The sequence below is a fragment of the Pongo pygmaeus genome, chromosome 12 (genome assembly GCF_028885625.2).
Source record: "Pongo pygmaeus isolate AG05252 chromosome 12, NHGRI_mPonPyg2-v2.0_pri, whole genome shotgun sequence".
NCBI classification, from domain to species: domain Eukaryota; kingdom Metazoa; phylum Chordata; class Mammalia; order Primates; family Hominidae; genus Pongo; species Pongo pygmaeus.
In genome coordinates this window covers 42,087,517-42,113,798 of record NC_072385.2, presented here as the reverse complement: position 1 = coordinate 42,113,798, position 26,282 = coordinate 42,087,517, and the positions used below count along the sequence as shown (strand labels likewise).

Sequence of the window (26,282 nt, the reverse complement as noted above, 5' to 3'; positions counted from 1 at the left end):
GAGGAGACCTTCACACATCTTTACAGACCAGCACCACGGCGTGTGCCCAGAGAAGGGACAGTCATGGAGGCCACTACTGAGGGTCAACTTTCATATGCACTACATACAATGTGTCATTTCTACTTTTCACATCTCACCACTCCAGTTTTCAGGATGAAAAAACTGAAGTTCAGGGAGGTTTCCCTGAACCTTGCTTGGGTTCATTCTGGCCACACTGGCTTGCCCACTTCCCTGGGGTTTTGCAATCCTGTTCCCACTGTCTGGAACACTCCCCTCAGACCTCCGTGGGGGGTCCCCCATTTCATTTCCATCTCAGGTCTGAAAAAGTTCCACTGCAAGAAAGGTGTCCCTATCTCTCTGTTTAAAACAGCTGCCTCACCCACCACCTTTGCTTTCTAGCCCCTTGCCCTTTATTTAAGACAAGCAGCCTTATACTCCTCCCTTCCAGCCCCTGGATCTGACTGGCCTTGGGTAGCAATTTTCCCACCTGTCCCCAACCCCTGCCTTGTGCTACTCTGGCCTGTATGTGGTACCCAACTTTGACTCTGAGATCCTGGTCTTGCTTGGCCCTTACTGAACACAGCTAATGATATATGCAGTCATCGCTGAAAGAAGAATGGGTGCAGAATGGTGAACGTAAACCTTACCTCAGCTTCTATAGCCTGGGGTGCTGAATGCTGATCCTGGGCAGTGTCCCAGCATCCCTCATTCTTGGGGGGTGGCGGGGAGGTAGGCTAGAAATGGCAACTAGATGTGACTCAAGCTCTCCCAAAGGATGTGAGGTGAACTTCTAATCAGCCCAGCATGGAGATGGCCATGACTCACAAAGACCAGGACAGGTGTGGCACAGGAAAATAGCCCAGTTGGGAGGGAAGGAAGGGGCCTCTCCTGGGCTCTAGTGACAACTGGCCATCAGCTCTTTTCATGGGGAGGAAGTGGAGAAGGAGGAAACCAGGAATAAAGACTTCGCACTTAAAGGGACTTTGAGCCGGTGCCCAAGAAAAACAAAGGCAGAGGGCTTCCTGCAGTAGCCACCTGATGCTAAATGGGATCCACACGGCTGGGAGAAGAGCAGGACTTCTGAAGCTGACTATCACCCGAGGCCCCAGGGGAGCTGGGCCAAGAGCCGACAGCCTCCTGCCTGGGGTTCATGGTGCAGGGCAGGGCTGTGGCCTCCGGCTCAGGAGAGAAAGGGCTGAGTGCAGAGCCACATGGAGGGCCCTGCCATCCTCGATTAACCCTCTGTCATCTCCCTCAAGCCTTGAGTCAGGCCAAGGGGCCATCCACACTCAGCCAAGCAAGATTCCAAGGTTTGCCCCGCTCTGTCCCTGGAACTCCATCTGCCTGGACCCTGTGTTTCATTCAGAGGTAATGTGTGAGGGTTCTCATCTGCCTGGAGGGGCTGTGTAGGCCTGGGTAAGCCAATCTCAGGATGAGGTATCCGAATCAAGTCTATTTTTGCCGCAGGTGGAAAAGATCCATTAGCTCCCAGGGGGACTGCTCTACAGGGAGACATGCCAGGTGCCAAATGTTCTCCTCTCCAGTGCAGCCCTCCAACAGCTGACAGATGAGAACCTGCATATGCCTAGGAGGAAGCACAGGCTCCTTGGTGTCCCAGGATGCCCAGGGTCCTCTGTGGCATTGTCCAGGGAAGTCCAAAGTATTCTGGGGAAATTGCCACACCTACATTTCATGCTCTCCATTCCCACTCCTGCCACGGGGCATTTTCCTTCCATCTGCTGCCCATGGGATCCCTCAGTGCCCTGGGGATTCGGTTTCACTTCTCTCAGCCTCTGAATTGTCTTGGCTTTAACCAGGGTACCACAGATGCCTGCTCAGCAGGAAGGCTGCCACATCACACACGATTCACAAGCTTCTGTGTCCATTTGGAGCTGCCAACTGAATGGAAACCTGGGGGATCAGTTCCCTAAAACCTCATCCCTGTCATTCCCAGCTATGGTGGTGCTGATTGCAGCGTGAGGGCCCCTGAACCAATAGCGGTTGTTCCAGTTGTCAGGGACCATTCCACACACACACTGGCATGCATGCTGGGCCAGCCTGCTCTCCCCATGGCTGACATGTGGCCAATGAAGGTGCATGGGGCTCTCACCCCATATGTCTCTGTTGGGAATCGCTTCATTGCAAGACCTAATCACTGGGCCTTTGCTATATCTCAGATTAAAACTAAAAATTTAGTTGGAATAGGCCTATAGAAAAGTACAGAGAGTATGCATGGGAGTGTGTGTGTGCATGTGCGCGCACGTGTACGCGTGCGCGTGCATATGCAGGTACTATGGGCTACATCATTGTGTCCCCTCAAAATTCCTTTTTTTTTTTTTTTGAGACGGAGTCTCACTCTGTCACCCAGGCTGGAGTGCAGCAGCGCGATCTCGCCTCACTGCAATCTCCGCCTCCCAGGTTCAAGTGATTCTCCTGCCTCAGCCTCAAGAGTAAGCTGGGATTACCGGCGCCCGCTACCATGCCCACCTTTTTTTTGTATTTTTAGTAGAGACGGGGTTTCACCATGTTGGCCAGGCTGGTCTGGAACTCCTCACCTCAGGTGATCTGCCCGCCTCGGCTTCCCAAAGTGCTAGGATTACAGGCATAAGCCACCACCCCTGGTCCCCCACAAAATTCTTATGTTGAAGTCCTAACCCCCACAATCTCAGAATGTGGCTGTATTTCAAAACAGGACCTTAAACGGGGTAATTAAGATTAAAGGAGGTAATTGGGCAGCCCTAATTCAATATTGACTGGCATCCTTATAAGAGGATATCAGGACATAGACACATACAGAGGAAAGTGTGAAGACACAGGCAGGAGACGGTCATCCACAAGTCAAGAAGAGAGCCTCAGAGGAGACCAACCCTGCCCACACCTGGATCCCAGACTTCCAGCTCCAGAGTTGTGAGAAAAGAAATTTCTGTTGTTTAATCCACCCAGTCTATGGCACTTCGTATAGCAGCCAGTACAGACAAATACAGCATGTGGGAAGTGTTAGCTCAAACCGTGTCTGTTCATGACCAGAGATAAATCAATGTTAACTGCTTCTCCAACATGAACAAATCTTTTGGAGTCTGAGGAAGTCCTTTCCTAAGCCATTAACTCAAGCCACTCAGTAAGTAGCACCTTAGGTTTTCATTACAATATGAAATTTTTCTCCTTTCTACATTGGACTCCAGAGTGGGGATATTTGTTTGTATATTCTTGGTGGGGTCGATGGGTGGTGGGGAAAAAAAAGGGTGGTAGCAGAAGAAATAGGTTTCATCCGAAAAAAAAAAAAAAGTAAGTAAGATTTTCCGTGAGCTTACTTTATTCCTAAGAAGGAGAGAAAGAAACATGGGATAGAAAGAGGGAACTCTAAACCCGTGTTCCAAACACCAGCAGAATCCTCAGAGAGGGAAGCAGCCAGAACCTGGGCTCTGTGAAGCAAGAGCTCGCTCGGTAGACAGCTCCTCTGCTCTCTGCCTTCTGGGTTACATCGAGCCTCTTAGCAACTAATTGTGAGTGTCATGAAGGTTGTGTCTCATTTCAGTGAGAGCCCCACAAAACATATTTTATGACCCAAACTTTGTACATGGAAAGTTTAATATTTTCCTGCTGTTTTTAACATCACTGAATTTTTTACTATATGATTACATTTAATAAAGGTATCAGAACAAATTAGAAACAGGCATTCTTTCCCCTTTTTAAACAAATGAGGGTAAATTCTGTTAATTTGAAGAAGACAAAACAGATTAAATCAATCTTATCTTATTTGTTAGAGGAGGCCAGTTAAAAACACAGAGACTGACCCACCAACCAGGAGGCACCGTGTCTTCGGGTGGCACTAACTTTATGCCCGTGACTTCCACCGTGCCCAGTGGTGCAGAAGCTGTATGTGAGGGGATCTGGGAGCATGCAGAGTCACTGCAACCTGTCCTGTGACAGCTGAGATCTGGGTTGGGTCTCCTGAATTCAGGATTCTGAGTCCGGTGGAGTGATGGCAGGTTGCCCCATCCTGCCGCATGCTTTGAGGGGACACTATCACTGCTGCCCTGCACTCTCAGGACTTATTCGCTGGACAGAGTGGGCAGAAAAGAGTTCCTTCATGGATTCTGTCACCAAATGCATACCAAGGCTCCCTCCATCTTAGGCACTATGCTACCCATAGTGAACTACAGCCATGGCCCTGTCTTCATGAGAGGGACAGACATTGGCCAGGTGGACAAATAAAATAAGTAATTAAAAATCTGTGGCACGCCTGTAATCCCAGCACTTTGAGATGCCGAGGCTGGTGGTTCACGAGGTCAGGAGTTCGAGACCAGCCTGACCAACAACCCCATCTCTACTAAAAATACAAAATTAGCCGGGCGTAGTAGCGCGTGCCTGTAATCCCAGCTACTCAGGAGGCTGACGCAGAATTGCTTGAACCTGGGAGGCAGAGAGTGCAGTGAGCTGAGATTGCACCACTGCACTCTAGCCTGGGCACCAGAGCGAGACTCCATCTCAAAAAAAAAAAAAAATCTGTGGCAAGTTCCAGAAAGGAAAAGAAGGGGGCAGGGAGGTTCTGTGAGAAAATAAATAGCAAGAGAGACCTCCTCCAACCCGGATGCCAGAGAAGGTTTTCAGAGGGCTTGCTTAACTTGGAAACTTAAAGAAGGAAATTCAGCCAATCTAGGAATGGGAGGACGCTTGTTCCAGCTGAGAGAGCAGCCTGTGCAAACGCCCTGAGGCATGAAGGGGTACAGAATGTCCAGGGCCTGGAAAGAAGGCTGGGCTGGAGGTGATGAGTGAGGGGGAGGGGCCTGAAGAGAAGCCTTTGGGGGCAGACAAGGGTCAAGTCACCCGGGGCCTCAGCAGCCATCTTGGGGATTTATTTTATGTTAATTTAGGTGCAATGTAAAGTTAAAAATAAATTCTAAGCTTTGGAGTCAGACGATTTGTGATTTTAAAAGATGACTCCAGCTGCTAAGTGGAGCACAGACCATTGGTGGCGAGAGACAGAGAAAGAAAGAGAGAGAGAGAGAGAGAGAGAGGTGGACTAGCTGGGGATGGGGGATGGAGGCAGACAGTGAAGGGCTTGCCGAGGGCTGAGAATGAAAGAGGCAGTCAGCACTGCACCATCCACCTACTTATTCACAGGCTGCTCACAAAACACAAGGGCAAATAAAAGACAAGCAGAAGATTAAATAATCAACAGAATCAAAACTGCAGAGGCAGCAGATATTGATATTAGCCTAATACGCCTAGAAGGAGATAATGCAAAGAACACAGAAAACAATATTCAAAATGACAATGGCCTAAAATGTTACAGAATTGTTAGTGAGACAAATCCACATATTTACCAACCTCAAATGAATCCAAATAGGAAAAATACAACCAAATTTATATTTATACATATTATAGTGAAACCATAGGTCATGACAACAAATAAAATACCTTAAAAGAAACAGAAAGAAAAAATAGATTGCCATGAAAAATTACTATTAGATAGCTGATTCCTCAGCAACGAGGAAATCCAGATAAGCAAAACTTCGAAGTGCTAAGAGATAATAACTATCAACAATGAATTCTATACTGAACAATATGTAACCTCTATAGATTGAGATGGAACAGACAGATTCAGATAAAAACTACAGACCTACACTAAATGGTGTTTAGAAAAAAGTACTCCAGAAACCAGGAAATGACTACAGAGATGCAAGAAGGAATTGTGAGCAAAGAAATTGGTAAAAGGTGATAACTCTAAAGAAAAAGTGATTCCATATAATAATAAACATGACGGCTAATTTGTGGGATTAAAAAACACAGTACTGGAGCAGTGGACAACAATAGTTTAGAGGGTGGGAGCTGATGATTAGTTAAAGCAATCTAAGCTCTTCTATTATTGGGAGAAAAGAATGCTAATAATTAACTTCAGACTTCGTAAGTTAAATGTGCATGTTAAAATTGCTAGGGTGGCCACAAAATAAGCATAAGTAGAGTGAAAACCATAAAAGGGAAAAATGGAAAAGGGAAAATAAACACCATAAAGCTGAAGGTTGTAAGTCCAAACAAGCAGAGATAAGACTCAACAAATAGAAAATAAGAGTAAGATGGAAAACATAAATTCAAATATATCCATGATGACAATAATTACTGGGACTAAACAGATAAAATTGAGATTGTCAAGGTAGATTCAATTTTAAAAATAGATAAATGTTGTTTATAAGACACATAAACACAATAACACAGAAAAGTTGAAACTATAAGGATATAACAGGTAAATGCCAATCAAATGGAGGCTTTTGTCCTTATGTTAATATTAGACAAAATACATTTTAAGGTATTGCTATTGATAAAGGGAGTCAACTACATAAAGATCAAACACTCAATTCACTAGGAAAATATAATAATTTAAAACTTATAAACATCTAATAATGCAATGTCAAAATAATGAGACTGAAATTGATAGAATTACAAAGAGACACTCACATAGTTTGGATTTGTGTCCCCACCCAAATCTCATGTCCAACTGGAGCAGGGGGCCGGTGGGAAGTGACTGGATCATGGGGTGGATTTCTCCCTTGTTGTTCTCATGATAATGAGTGAGTTCTCACGAGATCTGATCATTTAAAAGTGTGTGGCTCCCCTCGACTTCTCTCTCTCTCTCCTGCTCTGCCATGGTAAGACATAATTGCTTCCCCTTCACCTTCCGCCATGATTGTAAGTTTCCTGAGGACACCCACCCCCATGCTTCCTCTACAGCCTGTGGAACTGTGAGTTAATTAAACCTCTTTTTTTTTTCATAAATTATCCAGTCTTAGTTAGTTCTTTATAGCAGTGTAAAAATGGACGAATACACTGACAAATCCACTATCAACAGTGGGAGATTTCAGCACACATCTCTCAATAATTGATAGATCAGACAGGCCAAAAACCTCAGTAAGAATAGGGCATATTTAAATAATGCCACTAAGAAGCTTGATCTATTGGTCACCTTTGAAACCCTGCATCCAGTTGCAGAAGACACACTCCTCTGAGGCATACATGGAAACTGACCAGCCTTTAGACCACAGAACAGGCCATAAAAAATTTTCAAAAAATCTTTATGACATGGGCCATTTTCTCTAGGATGGAATTAATAGAAATATATATATATGTATAAAAGTAATTATAATGACAATAACAACAACAAGAACTGTAACTAAAAAAAAAGCCACTAGTGTACGGTAGTTATACTCCCTAGCCAAACAGCCTGGATTTGAATCTCAGCTCCGCCAGCTCAGGAGCTGTGTGATCTTGGGCAACTTGCTTAAACTCCCAGTGTCCCATTTTTCACATACATAATATTGGGATCAGAACAGTCCTTCTCTATAGGGCCATTGTGAGAATTTATGTTAATGAATGTAAAGCATGAAGACAGATACTTGACATATAGTAAGAATTCAACAAATGTTGGCTATATTTTTTAAACACCAGACATTAGAAAACTGAAAAACATAATCAACTAATTCGTAGGTCAAAAAAGTCACCATGGAAATTAAAATAATTTTAGAATCAATAAACTGAAAATCTTATATACCAAATCATGGTTGATATAACCAAAGCAGCATTTAAAAAGAAAAGTTATCATTTTAAATGTGTATAATAGAAAAAGAGAAATGGAGACGATAAGATAACATTCAAATTAAGATACTATAGGAGGAGCAGGAAAATAAACCCAAAGAAAGTAGAAGAAAATAAGTAATGGCCAGGCATGGTGGCTCACTCCTGTAATCCCAACATTTTGGGAGGCTGAAGCAAGAGGATCGTTTTAGCCCAGGAGTTTGAGACTGGCCTGGACAACATAGTGAGACCCCCATTTCAACGAAAATTTTAAAAATTAGCTGGGCATGATAGCACACACCTGTAACAGCAGCTACTCTACTTGGGAGGCTGAGGTGGGAGGATCACTTGAGCCCAAGAGCTACCGCACTCTAGCCTGGGTGACACAGTGAAACCTGTCTCAGAAGAAAAGAAGTAATAAAGATAAAAATCAATGAAATAGAAAAACCAGATATAGTGGAGAGGATCAACAAAGCCAAAAATTTATTATTTGAAAAAATATACAAAATAGATCAAGTGACAAGGCAGCTGCAGAAAACAAACAATATTAGGAATGGCAAAGGGGAGTAACTACCCATACAGCAGGGGCTAAAAAGAGAAAAGGGTATCATAGACTTTATGGTTGATAAATTTTAAAACTAAGAAGAAATGAACAAATTACTAGGAAAATAAAAATTAGCAAAACAGACTCAAGAACAGAAAACCTGAATAGCTTATATCAAGGAAAGAAACAAAACCAATCATTTTATATGTTCTTAGAAAGAAACCACAGGTCTGTTTAGCCTTATAGTTATATTTGTACCAAATATTCAAGGAACAGATAATTCAATTCTATACAAACTCTTCCAGAGAGCAGAAAAATAAGAAACACCCTCAAGTCATTTAATGAGAGTGATGTAGCCTGGATATCCAAACTAGATTAAGGACACCCCTGGAAAAGAATAGCAGAGGCCAACCTCATTCATAATCACAGAGCAGAAAACCCTAAACAAATATTACCAAACGAAATCAGCAGCTTTTTAAATACACACACATACATCATGACTGAGTTGTATATATCCTGAAACTCAAGATTTGTTAACATTAGAAAATCTGTTAATGTAAATTCATCACATTAGCAGATTAAAAGGAAGAAAATGTGCAATCATCTCAATAAAATAAATGCAGATAAATAATTCCATAAAATGAATATATTTAATTTTAAAACTACTCAAATAAATGCACACATGCACAAAACTGTTTATAAATGAAGAGTAAAACAGGCTTTTCCTTAACATAATAAAGAATATCTGCACAAGTCCCACACCAAATAATATCCTTAATGGTGAAATAGTAAACACATTTCTTTTAAAGTGAAGGATAAAATATAGGTGCCTGTTATGAACCACTTCCTTTAACCATTGCATTGGAAATTCTTGCCACTTCTATAATATAGGCAAAGAAACAAATGTAAATGATTGGAAAGGAAGAAACAAAGCTATCATTTTTCTCAGATGATAGGACTATCTTCATAGGAAACCCAAAAGAACTACAAACAGATCGTTAGAATTAATATGGCAATTTAACTAGGTTGTTGATTATAAGATCAACATACAAAATTAAACTCCATTTCTATATACCAGCTTCAAAGTATTAGAAAATATTTTCAAAACTGCCACACACATTACAATAGATATCTGCTCAGCTGCTATTTTTTGGGAACTGTCTTAGCACCTACAGAGATGGGGCATCCGCCGGCACGTTCATGACACGTGACCCCATTCCCTAACCAGAAATGGCTGAGTTAGAAAGGACTCTGACTTAACTGAGATGCAGATTCAGCATTTGATCTGAGAAACACCATCTCAGAGTGTGGCTGGAAAAGAGATGCTATAAATTCCCAATGGACAGTCACAAATGCAGAGAAGAGCAAGAATGGGCAGACACCAAGAGGTGCAAAGGCTGAGACTATGAGAGAGAGACCTGCTAGCACAGATTCAGGGACTCCAGACCCCTTCCCAGTCCCTGGTTCTCATGAGAGCTAAATTTCAGAACTTCTCTCTCTCTCTCTCTCTCTCTCTCTCTCTCTCTCCACCCCCACCCTTCCTCCTTAAGATTGATTCTTCGTTCTTGCTGGAGAAAGTTTATAATTGATCTCTTCTACTTGCATCCAAAATAATCTTAACTAAGATGTAAGATGATCACAAATTCAGAAGTCAGCTTGTAAAACTTCATCTCCCTGCCACCAACCTTCTTGTTTCCTTGCTGGGATATGGGGTGAATCCTTCTGGATTCAACTGGCTCAAGGGAGAGTAAAATGAGAATGCTAAACAACATACAGTGGACCAAAATTTGGCAAATTGGCCCAGGATCTATGCCAGTGCTGTCCATTATTCTCTCATATGTCTGGCTGCTATCCATTCCTTATGAAATTTATAATTGCCTTGTTTATGCCCTTAAAAATTTTGGGCTGAGACCCTCAAAGGAATGTTGCCAAATAAAATGGATTATCCCTGGGTCACTTTAGCAATCTGTCTTTTCCTTATCAGTGATGAGGGTCAGTTTTACTGCTGGCTACTTTCCCCCTCTAATTTGCCTAACAAGATAGGACCTACTAACCTAGGACACTCACAAAGATGACATACGGACTTTCTCACTGGGGAGCGATTTCTTCCAGTAACCACAAATTAACATCAAAAGACAGAGGATTGTTTAAAAGCCATGGACTTATGTTAAATGAGAGTTAAGTGTAGAACATTCATTAACATGGAACCCAGAGGGCCAGGGAAGAAAGTTATCACCTGCCAAAAAAGGGGACAAGGTCCTGAATTAGGGATAATAGCCTTAGTTTGGAAGGCCTGTAGAACCTTTGCCTCCGTCTTTTAGTAGATTTGGAGAAATAACATCTCACTTCTGGCCTTGTTTGTCCTTCCATGGGAAAACTATAAGGATAATAACTCCTACTCACAGGACTATTGGAGGATTAAAGGTGACAACATCTATACATGTCCCTAGTGTTTCTTCATAGCAGGGACTCAAGAGAACGTCAGGAAGTCAAAAATGATTTTTTTTTTTTAAATAAGAGCTGATTCCTCTAATCAGAGCAAGGTTCTTTCAAAGTTGAATCATTTATAATCACAAGGTGATTTTTATTGTCTGTCTTTGTAAATCCCTATAGCCAAACAGGTTAGGGTCAGCAGAATTCTCAGAAAGTAACAGCAGAGGACAGGGGAAGCCTAGGCTTTAATCCAGAGCCCCAAAACTTTGGGGTTTTTTCTTGAAGGCTCTCGACCCTTCCAGAGAAAGAGATCTCTGACCAATAAAATAAAAAGAAAGGGAGTTGGTCAGAAACCAGTTGATGCCCTGGAAAAATGAGACTCTTGAGCAAAGAGACTGGCTAATAAAGTTGTCATAGTAACCACTGAGAAGGCCCTTCTACTAGGGGGCCATATTGACACTGGACCCCAGACAGATCCTTCTTGGGAGGTTTGCCAGATCCAGCTTTGGACCCTCTGAGTATGGACCATGCCTGAACTTCTTCCACCCTACCCACAAGTCACTTGGCATTATGGTGAAGCTCAGCTCGACCCTGTCCTGCCCACAAATGCAATCCTAGACAGCTGGACTCAGCTATTCATGACCCAAGCACCAGCCAGAATTTTTCATGGTTCTGCTTCTTAAGAAATTGTATAGGGAGCAAAAGGGCCTCTGCCATATCAGATCTAAGTCAAGCTGACCTACTGGTCTGTAGTGAAATGTATGTGTCTCGGAGGTCACTGTGAGAAGCTAAGTATTTAAACAAACACCATCTACGTTATTCCAGGGAATAGTAAGTCTGCAGCATCCAGGTTGGAGGGGAGACCCCCGAATGACTGTCTCTGCTCACACCAGTCTGCTGTTTGCCTGGAGGACTGTTCCAGATGAGCTTCGAGTCCCCCCTAGGGCTGGGCAGGAGCCCACTGTGCTCTTGGATTTTTCAGTCTTTTTTTTTTTTTTTTTTTTTTTTTTAGTTCTTCTGGATCTTCCTTGGTCCCTGGCTCCTGAGTGGTCTTAGCTGTCTACATTCACAATCCCTCTGCCCTTCCTCTACAGTCCACAGAAACCAGAAGCCACATGGAACAAGCAGGAACAGAGGCCACAGGCTCCTTCAAGAGTGGAGTAAGGGCTTGAGCTCCAGCACGTGGGCTTTGCAACATCTCTTTGTGATTCCCAGAGATCTGTTTTGTTTATTTCAGGCCTTGGCTCTGTTCCAAGGGTTGGTTGATGCCAGATAAATGAGGTGGTGTTGAATGTCCCTGAGGAGTTAGTCCTGGGACAAAGTCTACTGAATAAGCAGAGGGCTCTGCCTCACATCACTTTCTGAAAAAATTTACAAACACTTGGAATTGTTTCAGCGTTCCCTATGCAATCATTAAATATAATCGCTCAGTCACTGCCCGGCTGGATTACATCTCCAAGCAGCAAAGAGCAGCTCTGCATCTAATGTGAAAGGAGGGATCAGTGTGTGTTTGCTGATAACCTTATCATTGTGCTAGGTTGCAGAGCTTTTTTGAGACTTCACTGCGCTCCAATTTTGTAGATATTTTTTTCACCCTGCTTTGGCTGTTTCTGTTCTTCTTCGTGAAATTCTGGAACACACTGAGGAGAAACAGGGTAGCTGGGGGCAGAGATGAGAAGGCTCTCCACTGATGTGGGAAGACATAAAGTCCTGCTGTGGAGACTGGCCCTGAGGGCACGGTGACACGAGAGTGGCACCTTCTAGTGTTGGTTTCAAAGGAGCCAAGATGGAGGGCACCGGCCCTGGCCATGGGCATCCAGGCTCAGGTGACACAAGGGCCAGGAGACACTGCAGGAGGTCCTTGTAAAGAATGTGGCTGTGCAGGGCCAAGGCCAGCAGCTGGGCTTGAGTTCCAGCTCTCCCAAGTGGAGGGGCAGTGGAGACCCTGTGGTTTGTTCAGGTCCCAGTCCTGTAGACCCCCATGCTTTGGTGTCAGCAGTGGCTGAGAAGATGGCTTTCCTCCATGGTCCAAAGCCGCACCCAAGGAACCCCAACCAGGCAGCACCCATGTCTAATGGGTCCTGGTGGCAGAGGGGGAGAAGGGAAGGGGAAAGAGTTCGGATCTTTCAGTGTGATCTGTTACTACAACCAGCAAAAGGGAAGAGAAAGACAATCAAGTTTTATTGAATATCTACCACGTTCTGAGCCTTAAGAGAGAAGGAAACTGAGGCTCCCAGTGGTAAAGTCCAAGATCACAAAGCCCTGACCATGAGATTCCAACCACATCAAAGCCAGCAGCTCCCCTTCCATGACAAGGGACCTGTCCCATCTCTCAGAATGTCCACTCTCCATTGTAAGGCAGAAATGTAAGATCCAGGGCTGTTTCCCCTATTATTCTCTCAGAGGAGTTTAGAAATTCAATCTAGGTTTGCTTGAATATGGAGAAAAGAGGCAATGTGAAAGCAGAACTAAATATCAACAGTCTGAAGAACTTGGTTGACCCCACCCAATCCTTAAAGCAAGAAAGTGGGAAACGAAGCGAAACTGCCAGGCCTGCATCACATGACTAATCAGAGCCAGCAGAGTTCGGCTCTCAGGCAGTGTTCCCACAAGGGCAGGTGAAGGGTTTTCAACACGTTCAAATGAGGCCAGTTTGATTCTCCCCTTACATGCTGAGATTAGAGGCTGAAATGCAGAACATGTGTAAGCACGAAGCACTGGCCACTGGGAATGTCACAGCTGCATGCCAAGAGCAGAGTTCTGCCAATTCCAGTTCCAGCCTCTCCTTGACTCACCAAAGGGGACTGGGGTGAGTAATTTAACCAAATCCCACTTCACTTCTCTCAGCTGGACAACAGGGGGAAACAGCAGGAAATCTCAGAAAGACTAATAGGAAAAGAAGGGTCTGGTCCTGGTGGCTGACTTCCACTGCCATGAGAAGGTCCACTCCAGCTAACACTAACCACTGGGCAGCTCAGCAACGCATGTCTATGGACACCTGGAAACTGAGGCTTGGGAAGTGAGGACCTACCCAAATTCAGATAGTCGGAAAATTACAAGTTAGAGCCAAACTGTGCTCATCCCATTAAGGAGGACTCTGCTATTTTCTGAAGCAGAAAGGGCAGAAGCCAACACAACTCAATTTTCATATGGCAGAGTGGTTTGGAGCACGAGCTTTGGACATAGTCTCTGGGTTTAAGACATGGCTCTCAACTGCATACTGAGTGGGCAAAAGCTGAAACCATTCCCCCTGAGAACCAGAACAAGACAAGGATGCCACTCTCACCACTTATATTCAGCATAGTACTGGAAATCCTAGCCACAGCAATCAGGCAAGAGAAAGAAATAAAAGGCATCCAAATAGAAAGGGAAGAAGTCAAATTATCTCTGTTTGCAGATGACATAATTCTAGATATATAAAACCTCATAGTATCTACCCAAAAGCTCTTAGAGCTGATAAACAACTTCAGCAAAGTTTCAGGATAGAAAATTGATGTACAAAAATCAGTAGCATCTATACACCAGCAACGTTCAAACTGAGAGCCAAATCAGAAAGGCAATTCTATTCACAATTGCCACAAAAAGAATAAAGCTAATGTTCACACGTTATGCCACAAAACATGATGCCACAAAAACGAATACAGCTAACCAGGAAGGTGAAAGATCTCTACAATAAAAATTACAAAACACTGCTCAAAGAAATCAGAGATGACATGAACAATTGGAAAAACATTCCATGCTAATGGATTGAAAGAACTGATAGTGTTAAAATGGCCATATTACCCAAAGCAATTTACAGATTCAACACTATTCCTATCAAACTACCAATGACACTCTTCACAGAATTAGAAAATAAAACTATTTTAAAATTCATACGGAACCAAAGAGAGCCTGAATAGCTAAGGCAATCCTAAGCAAAATGAACAAAGCTGAAGGCATTACATTATTTAACTTCAAATGATACTACAAGGCTACAGTAACCAAAGCAGCATGGTACTGGTACAAAAACAGACGCACAGACCAATGGAACAGAATAGAGAGCCCAGAAATAAGGCCACACACCTCTGATCACCTGATCTTCAACAAAGATGACAAAAACAAACAATGAGGAAAAGACTCTCTATTCAATAAATGGTGCTGAAATAACTGGCTAGCCATATGCAGAAGATTGGAACTGGACCCGTTCCTTACAGCATATACAAAAATTAACTCAAGATGGATTAAAGATTAAATATAAAACCTAAAACTATAAAAACCCTGGAAGATAACCTAGGAAATGCCATTCTGGACATAGGCCTTGGCACAGATTTCATGACAAAGATGCCAAAGCAATTGTAAAAAAAAAAAAAAGTTGACAAATGAGACCTAATTACATGAAAGAGCACTTGCACAGCAAAAGAAACTATCAACGGAGTAAACAGACAACCTACAGAATGGGAGAAAATATTTGCCAACTATGCATCCAACAAAAGTCTAACATCCAGAAGGAACTTAAACAATTAACAAGTAAAAACCAAACAATTCTGTTAAAAAGTGAGCAAAGGACATGAACAGACACTTTTCAAAGAAGACATACATGCAGCTAACAAGCATATGAAAAAATGCTCAACATCACTAATCATTAGAGAAATGCAAATTAAAATCACAATGAGATACCATCTTACACCAGTCAGAATGGCTATTGTTAAAAAGCCAAAAAAATAACAGATGTTGGCAAGGTTGCAGAGAAAAGGGAACACTTATATACTGCTGGTGGGAATGTAAATTGGTTCAGCCACTGTGAAAAGCAGTTTGGTAATTTATCAATGAACTTAAAACAGAATTACCATTCAACCTAGAAATCTCATTATTGATTATATGTCCAAATAAATATAAATCATTCTACCATAAAGACACATGCACGCGTATATTCATGGCAGCACTATTTACAATAGCAAAGACATAAAATCAACCTAAATGCCCATCAATAATAGACTGGATAAAGAAAAGGTGGTACATATACACCATGGAATTCTACACTACCATAAAAAGGAATGAGATCGTGTCCTTTGCAGCAACAAGGATGGAGCTGGAGGCCATTATCCTAAGCGAACTAACACGGAAACAGAAAACCAAATACCGCATTCTCACTCATAAGTGGGAGCTAAACATTGAGTACGCACACAGACACAAAAAAGGGAACAACAGACACTGGGGCCTATTTGAGGATGGGAGGAGATGAGGATAAAAAAAACTACCTATTGAGTGCTATGCTATTACCTGGGTGATGAAATTAGCTGTAAACCAGACCCCCATAACACACAAATAACCTATATGACAAATCTGCAAATGTAACCCTGAACCTAGAATAAAAGTTTAAAAAAAAAAAGCATGAGGCCTGGCACGGTGGCTCACACCTCTAATCCCAGCGCTTTGGGAGGCTGAGGCGGGTGGATCACTTGTCAGGAATTCAAGACCACCCTGGCCAATATACTGAAACCCGTCTCTACTATAAATACAAAAATTAGCTGGGTGTGGTGGTACGTGCCAGCTACTTGGGAGGCTGAGGCTGAGGCAGGAGAATCGCTTGAGCCTGGTAAGTGGAGGTTGCGATGAGCCAAGATCATGGCCACTGCACTCCAGCCTAGGCAACAGAGCAAGACTCTGTCTCAAAAAAAAAAAAAAAAAGCATGGCTCTGCCATTTTTTAGCACTTAAACTCACTTAAACTTTGGCAAATTATTTAATCTTTCTGGCCTCAGTTTCCTTCTTGTGTAAAGTAAGACTAATAATAGTATTCACTTAATTTGAGAATTAGCTAAGTTACTCCACATAAAGCACTAATAAAGGTGTCTACACATCTAGGATGTGCTTATGACTATTAACAAAAACAAATAAAATGCAAAGAGACCCTGTAGCCCCAGGCCAGGACATACCTGAGTCTGGGGCCCTAAATATGCTGTGTCTGCTATGACAATAAGCTGCCTTTTCATTAGCACAGAGAATCTGTAGGAAGGTCGGGTTTGGGGTATCGGAAGCACTAAGCCCTATGGAGTTTAGTACCTCATCTTTCGGAGGTAAGGATTTCCTAACACTAAGAGGCTTGTAAAGCTGAAACAGGACCTGTGTGCAAATGCAGAGAGTAAGGGGGTCTCATTCACCCAGTGACTTCTGCTCATTCCGTACAGTAAAGCTGAACTGAGCCTGCTTGGGGAAGCTTCCCCAGGTGCTCCAGGGGTGATTTCCCACTCTCCTCCTCTGGATGTAGCTTCACCATTCAGATAAATCAGGCTTCAAATCCCCTCATGGGATTTGGGTCCACCCAACTGCTCAGAGCCTCAATTTTCTCTTTTCTTTCTTTCTCTTCCTTCCCCTTCCCTCCTTCCTTCCTTCCTTGCTCTTTCTTTTTTTCTCTCTCTTCTTTCTCCTTCCTTCCTTTCTCTTTCTTTTTTTCTCTCTTTTCTCCTTCCTTCCTTCTTTCCCTCCCTTTCTTTTCTTTTCTTTTTCTTTCTTCCTTCCTTTCCTTCCTCTTCCTTTCTTTCCTTCCTTCCTCCCTCCCTCTCTTTCTTTTTTCTTTCTTTTCTTCCTTTCTTCCTTCTTTCCTTCCTTCTTCCTTTCCTTCTTTCCTTCCTTCCTCCCCCCCTTCTTTCTTTTCTTTTTTCCTTTCTTCTTTCCTTCCTTCCTTTCTTCCTTCCTTTCTTTCCTTCCTTCCTCCCTCCCTCTTTTCTTTTTCTTTCTTCCTTCTTTTCTTCCTTCCTTTCTTTCCTTCCTTCCTCCCTCCCTCTTTCTTTTTCTTTCTTTCTTCCTTCTTTCTTTCTTTTTTTCTTTCTTTCTTTCCTTCCTTCCTTCCCTCCCTCCCTTCCTTTTTTTTTTTTTTTTTCAGGGTCACACTCTGTCACCCACGCTGGAGTCCAGTGGCATGATCTTGGCTCACTGCAACCTCCACCTCTAGGGTTCAAGCAATTCTTGTGCCTCAGCCTCCCATGTAGCCAGGATTACACCACCACGCCCAGCTAATTTTTGTACTTTTTTTTTTTTAGTAGAGATGGGGTTTCACCATGTTGGCTGGTCTTGAACTCCTGACCTCAAGTGATCCACCTGCCTCCGCCTCCCAAAGTGCTGGGATTACAGGCGTGAACCATGGCGCCTGGTCACATCAGCTTTCTCATCTGTAAACTGAAGATAACCAAAGTAGCCACCTCATAGGATTATGATTTGGTGCCTAACCATTTAGAATTGTAATATCCTCTTGAGGAATAGGCCCATTGGTCATTATGAAATGATGTTATTTATTCTGGGCAATATTCTTTGCTCTGAAATCGACTTTGTCTGATATTAACATAGTCACTCCAGCTTTCTTTTGACTAGCATTAACATGGTGCATCTTTTCCCATCCATTTATTTTTAACCTACTTATACTTTTCTATTTGAAGTGGGTTTTTTGTAGGCATATAATTTGGTCTTGCTTTTTTATCCGGTCTGACAGTTTCTGCCTTTGAATTGAGATATTTACATTTAAAGTGTTTATTAATATAGTCAGGTTTAAATATACCATTTTGCTATTTGTTTTCTATGTGAATAATCTTTTCATTCTTCCATACTTCTTCTTTTCCTACCTTATACATCTTTAACTTATCACAGTCTACTTTCAAATAATAGCAAATGACTTCACACATAGTCTAAGGACCTCGCAATAGTGTACTTTCTTTTCTCCTCTCCTGGCCTTTATGCTATTGTCATGCATTATATTTTTATGGATGTTATAAACCTCACACTACATTGTTATTATTTTTGTCTAAGCAGTCAGTTATCTTTTAAAGATATTTAAGTGCTAAAAACATCATGTATTTATCCATATAGTTACTACTTTCAGTGCTTTTCATGCCTTTGTATAAATCTATATTTCAATCTGGTATCATTTTCCTTCTGTCTGAAGAATTTTCTTTAATATTTCTTATGATAAAGATCTGTTGGTAATGAATTCTCTCAAGTTTTGCAAGTCTGAAAATATCTTTATTATACCTTGATTTTTGAAACACAATTTTGTTGGATATAGAATTTTAGATTGATTTTCTTCCCTTTTAGTACTTTAAAGATGCCATTCTACCGTCTCCTTACTTGCCTTGTTTCTAATGAGAAATCTGTTATCAACCTTATCTTTGTTCTTTTACACACAATGATACAAGAGATAGAAAGAAATTATTTAGGCAGATATGAGGGCAAATGAGTCCTCAGCAAAACTTCCCTTCTAACAAAAATAGCCCCAGAAATAATTTTTTTCCTAACAAACAGCAGCCTGAAAGATGGAGCTGCAAACATAGATAAGGAAGCTGGAAGCTTGCACATGGGAATGTCGGCAGCTGTCCGGTGACGTCCAGTGTCTTGCAAACTGTTCAGCATACATATATTGTCCATTTTTTGATTGTTTCAGTCAGGAGGGTATATCTGCTGCCTGTTGCTGCATCTTGATCAGAAGTCTGCTAATGCTGAAACCTCAGGGCCTTGCAATTCCATGCACAGTGTACAGTGCTCCTCACATTACCTGGCCTCCCAGGAACATGTACCTAGTACACTGTTCTGCACATAAAGAGAATTTAGCAATACTTAGCAATGATTCTTCATCAGCAGTCATTGAGGCTATGAGGTGCTTGCATGAATATGAATTATGAAAATTCCAACCAGTATTGTTCATTTAACGATCATATTGTGGACAATTTTTCTTTCTTGTGTAAAATCTCATTTATCGCAGGTTTTATGCACAAAAAGGAACAGATTATACCACAAAGGTAAAGATAGTTTGAAAAATTAGAACTCAGAAACAAAGGAGTTAAAAGACTAAAATATGACTTAATTCCAAAGTTTCCCTTCTATTTGTACTCTGCATGTGTCTACCTCACTGCTAAGAATGTTCTTTAAGTAACAGAATATTACTCTTGCAACATTCAACCCAAAGAAAGCACAATTGCCAAGGTTCCTATAGAAATAGCTAGTTTAAGACTTTCTCGTGATTTCCTAACACAGAGTGATAATGTTATTAAAATTGACCACCAAGTGTTATGGAAACATCAATTTGTGGAGAGAAAGAATCCTGGAATCCAAAGGTTTCCACAGAGCAGTTCAAGAGCAGCAGTGCTGGGGCCATGAATTCTCAGTGAGGCCAAACGTGAGGGGCTGCTGTGTGCACTCATTCCTCCCAGATCCAAGATAAACCAAGCAGTTAGAAAGAACTGATCACTTTCTGTGTCAATGCTCAGGAGACATTTGAAGGCCTTTATCTCTTTCCCACTTTCAAATACAAATCTTAAGTCTCAAGGGCCAAATTAATAACATTCCAGTGAAAACTAAATTATCATATTTTGGTCTCAACAGAAGCCAGATTTTGGTTTCTAGCAGGGCTGGGAAATCTATTCCCCAGAAACTCCAGCTTCTTTTGATCACCACAGACACACTCTGATGACCTGCAGCTCTCAACTATATATAGCAAGACCCTTTCTGTTTGATCAGTGAGTCTGGGCTGTGTTTTGCAAACAGTAGGCTACAACACATGAGTAGGTCATGAAATCAATTTACTGTATCATGACTTGCTTTTTAAAAAATGACACAAAATAAGAAAATATGACAGCACCTCACAATAGTAAGGCCAGTACTGTTTCATAAAATTTCTTTTTTCAATTTCATACATGTGTCTTTGTAAATACTGGGTTGTAAAGATTTGTAAAGGAAAGCATACCTTTTACTGCAGGTTAAGGTCAAAATAATTTGAAAACCACTGGTCTAGAAACTAATTAAGCATTCTGTGTTCAGCTGCTGGTGGGAGTGGAAATTGGTTTAACCTGTACTAACAATACCAATCATCATTTAAATTAGGGGTGTCCAATCTTTTGGCTTCCCTGGGCCACATTGGAAGAAGAAGAATTGTCTTGGGCCACACATAAAACACACAAACACTAATGACAGCTGATGAGCTAATTTTAAAAATTGCAAAAAAATCCCAAATGTTTTAAGAAAGCTTATGAATTTGTGTTGGGCCACATTCAAAGCCGTCCTGGGCTGCATGAGACCTGAGGTCCACGGGTTGGACAGGCTTGATTTAAATACTTGATTCCCAAAAAGCAATCCCAGGTATGCACAAAAATAAGTTAGGTGCCAAGGTACTAGAATGTTTTCTATAGTGCTGTTTATAATAATGGAACAATTTTACATAAGCTGAGAAATTGATTGAATGCATTATGGTATACCTACAAGATAAATGGTACCGGCTATGAAAATTTTACTTCAAAGTAAGGTTGTAGTAAAGAGTTGAAGTAATATCCATATCAAGTCTTAGGTAAATTAGGGGGGTTCTAAAATTTCAAACACACACACACACACACACACACACTGCACAGAAAGAATATACTGCAGACAGTAAGAATCATCTCTGAGAAGTATAATTTTAGGATATATTTACTTTTTTGTGCTTTTCTTTATTCTCAAAAATTTCTACAGTGGATATACATTACTTTTGTAATTGATAAAAATAATGCAATAAATGTGATTTTAAATAGACTTTGCTCAGCCAAGAAGCTGCCCTCCACAGATGATGCTCATTTTAGCCAATAGCAACAAACACTAAAGTTAGCAGTTGAGAGGAAAAAGATTTCACAGGGCCCTATGTTTAGAGTAGCAGCAAAAATTAGGTGCAAGATGCACCCATATCTTGGTAAATTGCACAATAATTTCTCATGCTCCCCTCTTCTCAAGACCCCATCTCCTAAACTAGACACACTAACATAAAAATTTGTCCCCAACAAATGAGCTGTCAAGATGGGTTGTGCAGGTTTTAAAGCTAATGAATGTCATCATTGCTCTCATTATGAGTAGTCTGTAGGCAACACAGTGTTCTTTCTCCCTCCAAAAGTAACAATAAAATCATGTTTTTTAAAAAAAAAAGTGTTCAGGGTAAAAAAAATAATAAAGCAAGAAAAGATCAAGGTGGACAAGTTTTGTGAATTAATTCCAAGTTTTAAGGGTAAGAAAGAAAACAGATGCACAGAACTAACTTTCTTTCTTTCATTCATTCATTCATTCGTTCAATGTCTGTGCACATCAGTCTATCTGTCCATGTGTCTGTCAGCTGGTCATCACTCAGTCCACAGCCACCTCCTGAATATTCCACACAACAATCAGACTTAGGCTGTAGTGATCAAGGACCTGGTCCCTGCCTTCACTGCCCTCATGGTCTAGCCTCAGTTTACTCATTTGTAAAATGGAAATAAGCGAGAATAGCTGACGTGAAGTGTCCATATGTGCCAAGCACCATGCTGCAGTGCTGTGGGCTGAGCCTCTGTGCACTTGATCAGCTGCACCATGTGGTGCTTGGGCCTCAAGGCACCACAGAGTGCCTGCTGCAGGCAGCTGTGCAGACAGGCTCAGGGCCTTCTCTAGGTCTGGTTCCCGCTTTTTCCCTTTATTCTTTCCTGCCCTGCATCCTCATTGAGACCCAGCCCACGCCTGTCATGGTGTCCCTCAGTGCACCACAGACTCCCACACCCTCATCCTGAGTTCAGGTTCCCCTGCCTAGCAGGTCCTCCAGCCCCACCTGGAAGGCTCTTGCTCATTCCTTAAGTTGCTCAAGTGGCACTGCTTGGGGACCCTCCACAGTTCGCACTGAGTATTCTGAGCCCCTGCAGTTGTACAGGGCCTGCCTCGTCGTGCTGGGCTCTGCAGCCACCTGTCTACCTGGTACAATGGTAAGCAAAAGAGACCATGTGGTATCTCTTTTCTCCAAATCCCCAGCCTGGGCACATCAAGGAAACATCAACTCTTACTTCCTGAGTCCATGTGTTGAGCATTTTATGCTGTTTGTCTCATAGAATTTAACTCCCACAATCTCTGCAAGGGAAGGCTTGTTATCTCCATATTATGTATGGAAAAACTGAGGCATAGGGTGGGAATAACTGGCCCAGAGTCATGCCCAGGATTACTGGCTTCAAAGGCAGTAAATGTGTGTTGAAATATATTTTTTTGAAGCAAGATGTGCCCAGTCCCACAACCCAAAAAAAGAGATAGTCTTCAGTTTCCTCTCAGTAGCCCCCAGACTCAAGTCCACACTTCACTCCCAGGGAGTTCCAACCTGAAGATGCAGCATGTGTGCATATGAGCTTAAAACAATGAGAAGATATTCATTCTTTTCTTTCAACAAATATTTGTGTCTCTACAAATATCTCAATGCTAGGTGTCAAGTGGATTGGGGGTGGAGAGGAGAAGGGAAGGAACAAAAATGGAAATCAGGGCCGTGATACTGTGATCTAATAAGAAATGTGCATCATGTTTCATCCCTGGTTCCTGGCACAGAGCTCCTAAAACATTTTTTATTTCCTGAGTGATAGGGATGCTAGAAGCATTCTTTGTCCTAAATTTGCTCTTTTACCCCAGTTCCTGACACAGAGTTCCTAAACCTCTTGGAATTTCCTGGGTGTTGGAGCATCTTTTGTTCTAATGAAGCAACTCCTAGTGGGCTCCTGGTCAGCTTCTGGATGGGGGCTGGTCATCAGAAATGCCAAGCCATGGTTAGAAGCTCACAGCTTTTATCGCCGTCCCTGAAACCCCTGCCATCCTCCAGGAAGGGCAGAGGAGCTAGAGATTGAGTTAATAATTGATCATGCCTATGTGATGAAGCCTCTATAAAAATCCCTAAAATAGTTCGAGACCAGCCTGACCAACATGGTAAAACCCCATCTCTACTAAAAGTACAAAAATTAGCTTGGCATGGTGGCACATGCCTTAATCCCAGCTACTCAGGAGGCTGAGGCAGGAGAATTGCTTGGAGGCAGGAGAATTGCTTGAACCCAGGAGGCGGAGGTTGCAGTGAGCCAAGATTGCACCATTGCACTCCAGCCTGGGTGACACAGCAAGACTCCGTCTCAAAAAAAAAAAAAATCCCTAAAATATGTGGTTCAGAGAGCTTCCAGGTTGGTGAACACATCCTTGTGCCAAGCAGGGCGGTGCACACCAACTCCAGAGGGAAAGAAGCTCCTGTGCTCAGAGCCCTTCTGGACCTCAGCTGATGTATCTCTTTATCTGGCTGTTTATCTGTATCCTTAATTATTTCCAGTAAACATTTAAGTGTTTCTCTGAGTACTGTGAGCTGTTATAGCAAATTATTGAACCTTAGGAGAGGGTCATGGGAACTCCTGACTTATAGACAGGTTAGGCAAAAGTGTGGGTAGATCAGGAACCATGACTCACACCTGTAATCCCAGCACTTTGGGAGGGTGTGATGGGAGGATGACTTGAGGCCAGGAGTTGGAAACCAGCCTGGGCAACATAGTGAGATCCCCATCTCAACAAAAAATAAATTAGCCAGTGTAGTGGTATGCGCCTGTAGTCCTAGTTACTTGGGAAGCTGAGGAAGGGAGGACTGCTTGAGCCCAGGAGTTCAAGGCTACAGTGAGCTGTGATTGTGTCACTACACTTCAGCTTGGGTGACAGTGAGACCCTGTCTCAATAATAATAATAATAACAGTGCGGGTAACCCAGAGAACCACTATTTGTGACTAGCATCCAAAGTTGGGGGAAGACTTATGGAACTGAGGCCTTAATCTGTGGAGTCTGCATGCACTCCAGGTAGTCGTTGTTAGAATAAATTAAATTGTAGAGCAGGGTTCCCCAATCCCCAGGCCACGGACCAGTACCAGACCATGGCCTATTAGGAACCGGGCCACACAGCAAGACGTAAGTGGTGGGAGCAAGTATTACTGCCTGAGCTCCACCTCCTGTCAGTTCAGCAGCATCATTAGATTCTCATAGGAGTGTGACCCTATTGGGAACTGCACATGTGAGAGATCTGCATACTCCTTATGAGAATCGAAAGCCTGAGGATCTGAGGCAGAACAGTTTCACCCCGAAAACATCTCCCCTACCCCGCACCCCTCACCCCCAAAACCATCCGTGGAAAAATTGTCTTCCATGAAACCAGTCCCTGGTGCCAAAAAGGTTGGAGGCCACTGTTGTAGAGCACCCCGTTAGTGTCCACAATTAGGGGACTGGTTGTTACGGAAAAGCCACACATCTGGCGTCAGAATTATTGTGAGCAGAGGACACAGCATTTGCCTTTTAGGGCCCTCTGCCCCAGGTTGCTCAGGAGCTACTGGGCGCAGAGTTCTGTGAGGCAGTGTGCCCGGGGGGCTGGCATTCCAGCATGGACTGCGTCTTCTCTAACAGGGTGGGCTTATTTCCGCACTGCTGGGTGGTCCTCGGCAGCACAGGTGAACATGACAGGCTGGATGACTGGAGAGCGGGCGAGGGCGGTTGTTCCGGGTGGCACTGCCAGGGCTCAGCATTGACCCTGGGGAAATACGGCCTCCCAGAACAAGCACTGAGGCCAGGACGAAGGGATGAGGGTTAGGATGACAAGAGGGGTGCAGGAGGGTGTCTGTGCAGGGAGGCTATGAAGGCCTGGGGGTAAGAGACCCCTGGGCCTGCCTGCCTGCCTGTGAACTGCGAGAAAGGGAATGAGCCACGGGAGCCCAGAGGACGAGGAGCCTGCAAGGGGTTCTGAGCAAGCCCTCAGGCTGAGTCACCTGTCAAGGCCACAGTGTCTGAGCTCAGGGCCCCCAGCAGTGCCCCAACACCCCACTGTGTGGGCTGCCCCTGCCTGAGGGGCCACTTCAGGTCATACCCCCCACCTGCTGACCTAACCTTCTTACTCTACCCCCGAATCCCTGGGCTGTGTTCCCAGCTGCTCCCAGCCTGCTGATTGAAGGGACAGCCACCTCCTGGAGATGCAGTAGAAACCAGCCCCCTGGCAGGGCCCTCCTTAGCTAAGGAGAGTCACATCATGCCATTGCCCCAGCTGCCTTGGAGGACCTCAGCTCCTGGACAGCTGCACCCTAGGCCAGCTATTATTTTATTCTCCATTCCCTTTCTTTTCCATGTGGACCCCACACAACATCCCCATACGAATGAAGCAGACATGCCCCATCCCCCACCATCATCAGGGACACATCTTCACTTAGCCACCTAAAAGAAATGATCATGCCGGCTTTCAGGTGGACAAACACCATGGATCACATGGGAGAGGCCCTCAGGCTGTGCCCACAGCTCTGTCTCTTATGAAGGCTCAGCCCCTCTTCACCGGTGCCCCTCTGTGCAGTCCATTAGCCCCACACGGATGGCAAAGAATTGGCTTTCCAGAAACTCATCCTTTCCCTTTTATTTTCTACAGCTGCCCTTGACTTGCCCTTGACCCATTCTCTTCTGAAGCTAAAACTCTTCATCTTCCCCTTCATGTTCAGAGGTGCTGTTCATAAGCAAATATTTGATGAAGTTCAGCATTAAATTCAGACCAAAGACCAACAGGGGCTCCCTCCTTCTATTCTCCTCTGGGGGTGTGGTCTGGAGTTCCAGTAGTGGCCACATCTGGCTTGCATTCGAATGAAGTGCACAGCTGATCCTGCAGTCCTGCCGTGCCACTGCGTCACAGGTCCACAGCCTCATGCTGCGTGTCCTGCCCTCAGACACCCAACTTGGTTCACTTTGTCATGGGCTCTGGACCCCCGCATGGGTGCGGAGACCTGCAGAGTCCTGCAGGGCTTCTGTTCTCACAGCTGCACACAGATCCAGCTGCTCTCATAGTCCCCCTCAACTCCCTCAAATATTCATATTGGGATTTCTCACACCTTGTGCTTCTCACCGCACAATCCAGTCTGAGACTGGGGCTGGAGACACACCAGGAAGTCTCTGAATGCTCTGCCTCCTGTGTCCTCACCAGGGAT

At 43.3% G+C, this 26,282-nt stretch overlaps 1 protein-coding gene across 1 annotated transcript in view; it reads right to left on the bottom strand.

Moving 5' to 3' along the window:
- Positions 1-26,282, bottom strand: part of ACOXL (acyl-CoA oxidase like) — a 405,131-nt gene that overhangs the window by 167,922 nt on the left and 210,927 nt on the right. The gene's annotated exons all lie outside the window — the stretch shown is intronic.